General features: G+C 39.1%; 1 non-coding gene across 1 annotated transcript; it reads left to right on the plus strand.

The window, feature by feature from the left end:
- Nucleotides 1-3,640: 3,640 nt before the first annotated feature.
- Nucleotides 3,641-3,747, plus strand: LOC115711788 (small nucleolar RNA R71). The gene has a single exon (XR_004010663.2). It is a non-coding gene; the product is annotated as a small nucleolar RNA R71 (small nucleolar RNA).
- Nucleotides 3,748-7,616: the final 3,869 nt, after the last annotated feature.

Consider the following 7,616-nt stretch of genomic DNA (forward strand, 5'->3'; position numbering starts at 1 on the left):
GAATAGCGTTGGCCAAAAGAATCCACTTTGTAACACCTTAGCAGCCCTTCTGGTTCCACTGAAATGTCCTCCACATGGTAAAGCATGACAATGATTTAGGATAGAATACATCTCCTCTTCAGGTACACATCTCCTAATTATCTGGTCGGCGCAGTGCTTGTAGAGGATTGGCTCTTCCCAATAATAATGTTTCACCTCAGAAAAGAACTTCTTTAGTTGTTGACCCGACAGCTCGGGAGGGGTTATTTTGGCAGCCAAGAAATTAACATAGTCAGCGTACCATGGTACCATCAGGTTTTCCCTCACAGTAAAGAGTTGTTCATCAGGAAATTGCTCATTTATTTGTACCTCCTTTGTATTCTGACTTTCTTCCAGTTCTAATCTTGACAAGTGGTCTGCTACCAGATTTTCGGTGCCCTTCTTATCTTTTATTTCTAAGTCAAACTCCGGGAGTAGAAGTACCCACCGAATCAGTCTCGGTTTGGCATCCTTCTTGGTCATAAGGTACTTGATCGCTGAATGATCTGTGTAGACAATTACCTTATTTCCAATCAGGTAGGGTCGGAATTTGTCACAAGCAAACACTATTGCCAGCATTTCTTTTTCTGTAGTGGCGTAATTTAATTGAGCATCATTCAGAGTTCTACTATCATAGTAGATTGTGTGAAACACTCTGTCAACTCTTTTCCCCAAGAGCGCTCCAATTTCATAATCACTTGCGTCGCACATCAACTCAAAAGGCAACTCCCAATTTGGTGAAGTGACTATCGGTGTTGAAATCAATCTCTCCTTTAAAACCTTGAAAGCCTTTAAACAATCTTCTCCAAACTCAAATGGAACACCATTGACAAGTAAGCTGGACAAAGGTTTTGAGATCTTGGAGTAGTCCTTGATAAATCTACAGTAGAAGCCAGCATGTCCTAGGAAACTCCTCACTCCTTTTACAGAAACTGGAGGTGGCAAATTCTCTATTGTTGAAACTTTAGCCTTATCCACCTCAATTCCTGCCTTTGAAATTTTGTGGCCAAGAACAATTCCTTCTGTTACCATAAAGTGGCACTTCCCCCAGTTTAGCACCAAGTTAGACTTCTCGCACCTAGTTAGCACTTTTTCCAAATTTTCCAAACAATGATCGAAGGAGGAACCAAAAACCGAGAAATCATCCATAAAGATTTCAATACAAGATTCAATCAAGTCTGAAAAGATAGCCATCATACACCTTTGAAAAGTAGCAGGTGCGTTACACAAGCCGAATGGCATTCTTCTGAAAGCAAAGGTACCGTAGGGACATGTGAAAGTAGTCTTCTCCTGATCTTCAGGAGCTATAGCTATCTGGTGGTATCTAGAGTATCCATCAAGAAAGCAGTAATATTCCTGCCCCGCCAATCTGGCTAGCATTTGATCAATGAAGGACAAAGGGAAGTGATCTTTTCGTGTTGCTTTGTTGAGTTTCCTGTAATCGATGCAAATCCTCCAACCAGTGACGGTTCTTGTAGGAATCAACTCATTTTTTTCATTCTTGATCACAGTCATTCCACCTTTCTTTGGAACCACTTGCACCGGGCTAACCCACTTACTATCTGAAATGGGATAAGCAACTACAGCATCCAACCACTTGACTACTTCTTTTCTGACAACTTCTTTCATGGGTGGATTGAGTCTTCGTTGAGCGTCGATTGTCGGTTTGGCATTGTCTTCCATGAGAATTCAGTGCATCACTGTTGAAGGACTGATTCCTTTGACATCACCTAGTGTCCAAGCGATGGCCTTATTGTGAGCTCGGAGTACCCTCAGAAGTCTATCAGTTTCCACATCAAAAAGAGAAGCTGAAACAATAACTGGAAGCTTTTTATCTTGACCCAAAAGCTCATACCTCAAGTGACTAGGAAGCACCTTCAATTCAAGTTCTGGAGGCTTTTCAGTAGATAGCATTAGCTCTTTTGGAACTGCTCCCAATTCCTCAAAATACCTTCTGTTCAAGGGCCCATAAGAATCAAGCCACTTCACATAACCCATGACCTCTTGTCCCTCTTGCTCCGTCAATTCATCTTCAATTAAACTTAGTTCAAGAGGATCATCTAGCAGCTTTTTCTCACCCACAATTTCATCAATCAAATCAATGAAGAAACAGTTATCACTTGCCTTTGGGTACGTCATAGCCTTTAGCACATTAAAGACCACTTCTTCTCCTTGGACTCTCAGCTTTAATTCACCCTTCTGAACATCGATCAAGGCTTGGCCAGTTGCCAAGAAGGGTCTCCCAAGAATGATTGGGACATTGCTATCTTCTTCCATATCCAAAACAATGAAATCAGCTGGAAATATGAACTTGTCAACTTTAATTAACACATCCTCAATGACTCCTCTAGGATGGGCTAGTGATCGGTCTGCCAATTGGAGAGTTACTGTGGTTGGCTTTGCTTCACCCAGCTGCAATCTTTTAAACACTGATAGAGGCATCAAGTTAATGCTGGCTCCCAAGTCACATAGTGCATTTATTCCTTCAATTCTCCCAATAGTACATGGAATAGTGAAACTCCCTGGATCTCTGAGTTTGGGAGGGAGTTTCTTCTGTAGAATGGCGCTGCACTCTTCAGTTAGAGCCACTGTCTCATAATCCTCCGTCTTTCTCTTCTTTGACAGAATTTCCTTCATAAACTTCACATAACTTGGCATCTGCTCTAAAGCTTCAACAAAGGGAATGTTAATGTGAAGTCTTTTGAAGACTTCTAGGAATTTGGTGAACTGCTTGTCTAGGCTTGACTTTCTAAGCCTTTGAGGGTAGGGTATTTTCACATGGTGATCAATGTTAATTGGTGGAGACTGTTGTGGTTGTGTTGGGCTATCAGTAGCCTTCTCTGATGTTGGTGTTGGGGTTGGCATTGGTTGAGCTTCATTCTCCTTTTCTCCATCCGCTGGTTGTGGCAGTTCAGGACCATCATAATTTTTACCGCTTCTCAGGGTAATTGCTTTGCAGTTTTCTTTGGTGTTTACTTCAGTTGTGCTAGGCAAATTCCCTTGAGGACGGGTTGCTACCTGAGTTGCTAGTTGGCCCATCTGTGTTTGGAGGTCTTTGATTGAAGATCTAGTTTCAGTCATGAATTGAAGCAGTAAATCTGTTTGCAAACTAGAATTTCCACCAGAGGTTTGTTGCTGATTAAACTGTTGGTTCTGATTCTGGTTCTGATTTCGTTGCTGATAGAACCCACTGTTTCTTCGGTTATTACCCTGGTTGAACCCATAATTGTTGTTGTTATTCTGCGAAAAATTTCCAATGGCTTTAGCTTCATCCATTGGCAAATCATCCACATCTGCTTGACACTCTGAAAAGTGATGACTTCCTCCACATAACTCACAAACAACTTGGGCTTGTTTAGCTTGCCCTGCAATTAGCTTTGTCAATGCCTCAACCTGAGCTGTCAACTTTGTGATGGCATCAACCTCTAACACACCAGCTACTTTCTTAGATTGACTCCTTTCAATTGCCCACAGCTGATTGTTTAGAGCCATCTCCTCCAATAGATCATAAGCCTCATTAGCACTCTTTCTCATAAAGGCTCCACCAGCTGCTGCATCTATTAGAGTTCTAGTGTTACCAATCAACCCGTTGTAGAAGTTGTGGACCAGCATCCACTTCTCTATACCATGATGAGGGCACTTTCTGATCAGATCTTTAAACCTCTCCCAAGCCTCATGGAGAGATTCATTATCTTGTTGGCAGAATTTGTTGATTTCTCCTCTCAGCTTTGCAGACTTGGCTGGAGGAAAGAACTTTGACAAGAATTTCGTTGCCAGATCATTCCAGGTGGCAATAGAGTTGGGTGGCAAAGAGTTTAGCCAACTCTTGGCTCGTTCTCTAAGCGAGAATGAGAACAGTCTCAGTCGAATGGCATCATCACTAACTCCATTAACTTTAAAAGTTTCACAAAGTTCCATGAAGTTAGAGAGATGCAGGTTAGGATCTTCAGAAGGGAGGCCACCAAACTGAACTAAAGACTGCACCATTTGAAGTATGGCAGGTTTAATCTCAAAGTTGTTCGCATCCACTGCCGGTGGCCTGATACATGACTGCACTCCCGTCAGAGTAGGGAGAATGTAATCTCTCAAGCTACGGCCATTAGCTTGATCTTCCACGTCGCCACCATTATTACCGTTATTACCTCTATTGTTCCCAGCATTAGCATTCACATTAGCAACCATGATTTCTGAAGTTTTAGCAGTTGCTGAAACTCCTTCTTGCCTATTGTTCTTTCGGTTTCTCCTACAAGTTTTCTCGATTTCAGGATCAACTGGTAATATGACAACTTGCCCTTGACGGCGCATACACTTAGGATTCCTGAAATGGATCACGAAAATATTGCCAAAAAAAGGTTAGAAAAATCAGCAAGAGAAAATATACCAAAGTAGAAGTTAGTATAATTTTGTGTAATATTAATCTTTAAACAATTCCCCGGCAACGGCGCCAACAACTTGTTACGAATTTTATGTTTATTACGCAAGTATACGCAATCAAGTAGTATCTCACACAAGTGAGGTCGAACAACAGGGAATTGGATTAAGTACTACTAAACTATACTTATGATTCTATTTGGTAAAATAATAAATTTGCAATTTGAAAGTAAATTACTCAGAAAATTAAAGAGAAAATAAACGAAGATTAAACAAGATGAGAGATTAGGGAGGTGAATCCTGTTGATAAGCTACCAATGTTAATACCTAATTGCTATCCTTATCTCAATGTGAATGACAGATTATAAATTAACTATAACGCCCTAAATAATTAGGCACGCTACCCAAAATACTTATGAAATCCTAATCCCCTAAACGAGATTACTAATCAAAATAGCGCAGAATTTAAACTTTTATATTAAACAGAAAGAAAATAAACTTGTAATATATTTAAAACTTTTAAAATAGTTGGGATCCCAAAAATATTTACAAACGCTATTACAAGTCATTTATTTCTAGCCGACCTAAACGACAAAATAGAATTCAAAACTTCATCACTGATAGACCCTTAACCCGCTTGGTCTGATATGGCTTGAACATGTACATTCTTCATCTTGCTCCTCAAACTCATGGTTGATCAGCCACTGACTTACCCTTTCCTGCACAGTAGAGCACCCGTGAGCCAAGCCCAGCAAGACAGTATAAAACATATCAATAATATGCTCATCATACAATATAAACAACAATGCTATTCAAATTTGTCTGTGTGACACAGACTTGCATGTCACGCTCACATGCCTATTTATGTCTACGTGGCATAGACCTACGTGTTGCGCTCACACGTCTATTTAGGTCTACGTGGCGTAGACCCACGTGTTGCTCTCACACGTCTATTTACAATAAGACCTTAGATCAGTTCATCTCGGTTCTTGCTACTGAGTCCAACCTGGTTATGCCTTGAGCGCATAACCCTTAGTCTCAACATATATATATTTATCATATAATTATTGGTGCCACTGCACTATTTGTCTATTTGCTATAGACCTGCGTGTTACGCTCACACGCCTATATATGTCTATGTAGCATACACCTACGTGTTGCTCCCACACGTCTATATATGTCTATGTAGCATAGACCTACATGTTACGCTCACACGTCTATTTACAATAAGGCCTTAGTAAGGTTTATCTCGATTATAATTACCGAGTCTAACCTGGTTATGCCTTGCTCACATAACCCTATTCATATATATTTACATAATCCATACATTACGTTCTTTCAGTGGTTTATCCTAGTAATATACTAGGTCTAACCAAGTTATGTCTTATGCACATAACTCTTGAAATATGTGTATGTATTCAATAGGTAACAAAACATATAGAATCTTAGGGTAATAACCCTAAATTACATACCAAATAGTCTCTCATATAACATATTATTGCATGCTCAAAATAACACTTATAGAGATTAATAAACCTAATTCATGCTTTCACTTGATTAGCAATATTATTGTACATCATGACTTTCTTACCTTCACATAACTTCTTGGGTAATAACCCTAGACCGCATTACTATCAAACTCAAGGTACTAATTTACCGAGTCTAACTTAATTATGCCTTGTGCGCATAATTCTTTATTACAATATATTTAGCATGGCATAGCATTTACACATTAATAATTACTAGGGTAATAACCCTAGGCCATTAAACCGCTCACTTTAGGGTAATAACCCTAATCTTGATTTCTAATTATCACCAATATAATATTCAATATAAGCACCACCGTGCATATCTCTACGTGCAACTACTTTCTTACCTGTTGTCCCGCAAAGGCAGAAATTTCGAATCCCCGGGTGCTCCTGACCAGGTGCCGGTAATCCTAGTCACACAATTCGGGATTTTCACAAATAGGGTTAACCCCTGATTTCATATTCATAAAATAAATTCATGGCATTTCAAATACAGATAACCACATAGGGCTCGAAAATATCTTTCGAACAGTATAAAGAACGTCCCAAACAGAGTCCCGAGTCAAAAGTTATGGCCGAAACAAAATTCAGTATTTCCCGATGAACTCCAACCGGAATTCCGGATGAACCAACCAGAATTCCGGTTGTCTGGGCAGAGAACACGAAATTTCTCAATCTTTAAACCCCCAAAACTCACTCAAATCATCCCCAAACATTCCCAAACTTTCCAGAGCATCAATATATGTCATAATAAACATATTCCGCAACTTAAATCCAACAATTGCACTAAAAATCAAAAAGTGCCATTAAAGCACCAAGCTTGAGTTCCATGAACTCAAGCTTGCTTTTCACAACCAAAATCACAATTAATCCACTTACAGCAGCTAGCAAATATTATAGGGTCTAAAACACATATTTATGCATTAAAATCCAACAATAAACCCCATAATTTCAGATTGCACAATAATTAAAATCATGCCTTAAACTCCAAAACTTCAAGCTCTAAACTTGAGCTTCAAACCAACATCTTTCCAATATTTTCCAGCAACAATCATCATCAAATACTTTGAATTTAAAATAAAGAAGAAACCCTAGAACTCCATCTAGAGCTCAAACAACCAACACACAAAGAATTCAAGCAAAACTCACTTAAATTAACAAAAGAACATCATCTCATGCAACATGTAATTATCATCTTCATTACCATCATAGTCATGCATTTTCAACACTAAAATTCAGCAAGCAAAAACAAATTTAAGATCATGGAAAGCTACCTTAATCTCTTGCTCAAACAAGCTCCAAGCTTCAAACACAAATCAAGCTTCCACACCAAGCTAAAAATCAAGCTTTCTTCTCAAAAATCAAGTTTGAAGAAGAAGAGGGTTAGAGAGGATGAGAGGGTTCAGTTGAGAGGGGAAAGCCACCAGAAATTAACATTTCACTTCCTCAAAAATCTCATTTTCCAAACATAGTAATTAGGGGTCAAATGACCAAAATGCCCTTAGGGCTTAAATACCCACATACACCCTCACAACGGTAAAATAGTCATTCAATCCTCAATTAATTTCAAATAAATTTCAGATTATTATTCATCAAATAAAATGCCAAATAATCAATCCAATTTACATTCTGAAATTCCCGGTTGTGACTATACCGCGCTAACCTGTCAGAACACACTTGAAAAGACAACACAGGCAT

Source organism: Cannabis sativa, chromosome 5 (genome assembly GCF_029168945.1).
Source record: "Cannabis sativa cultivar Pink pepper isolate KNU-18-1 chromosome 5, ASM2916894v1, whole genome shotgun sequence".
In the NCBI taxonomy this organism is placed as follows: domain Eukaryota; kingdom Viridiplantae; phylum Streptophyta; class Magnoliopsida; order Rosales; family Cannabaceae; genus Cannabis; species Cannabis sativa.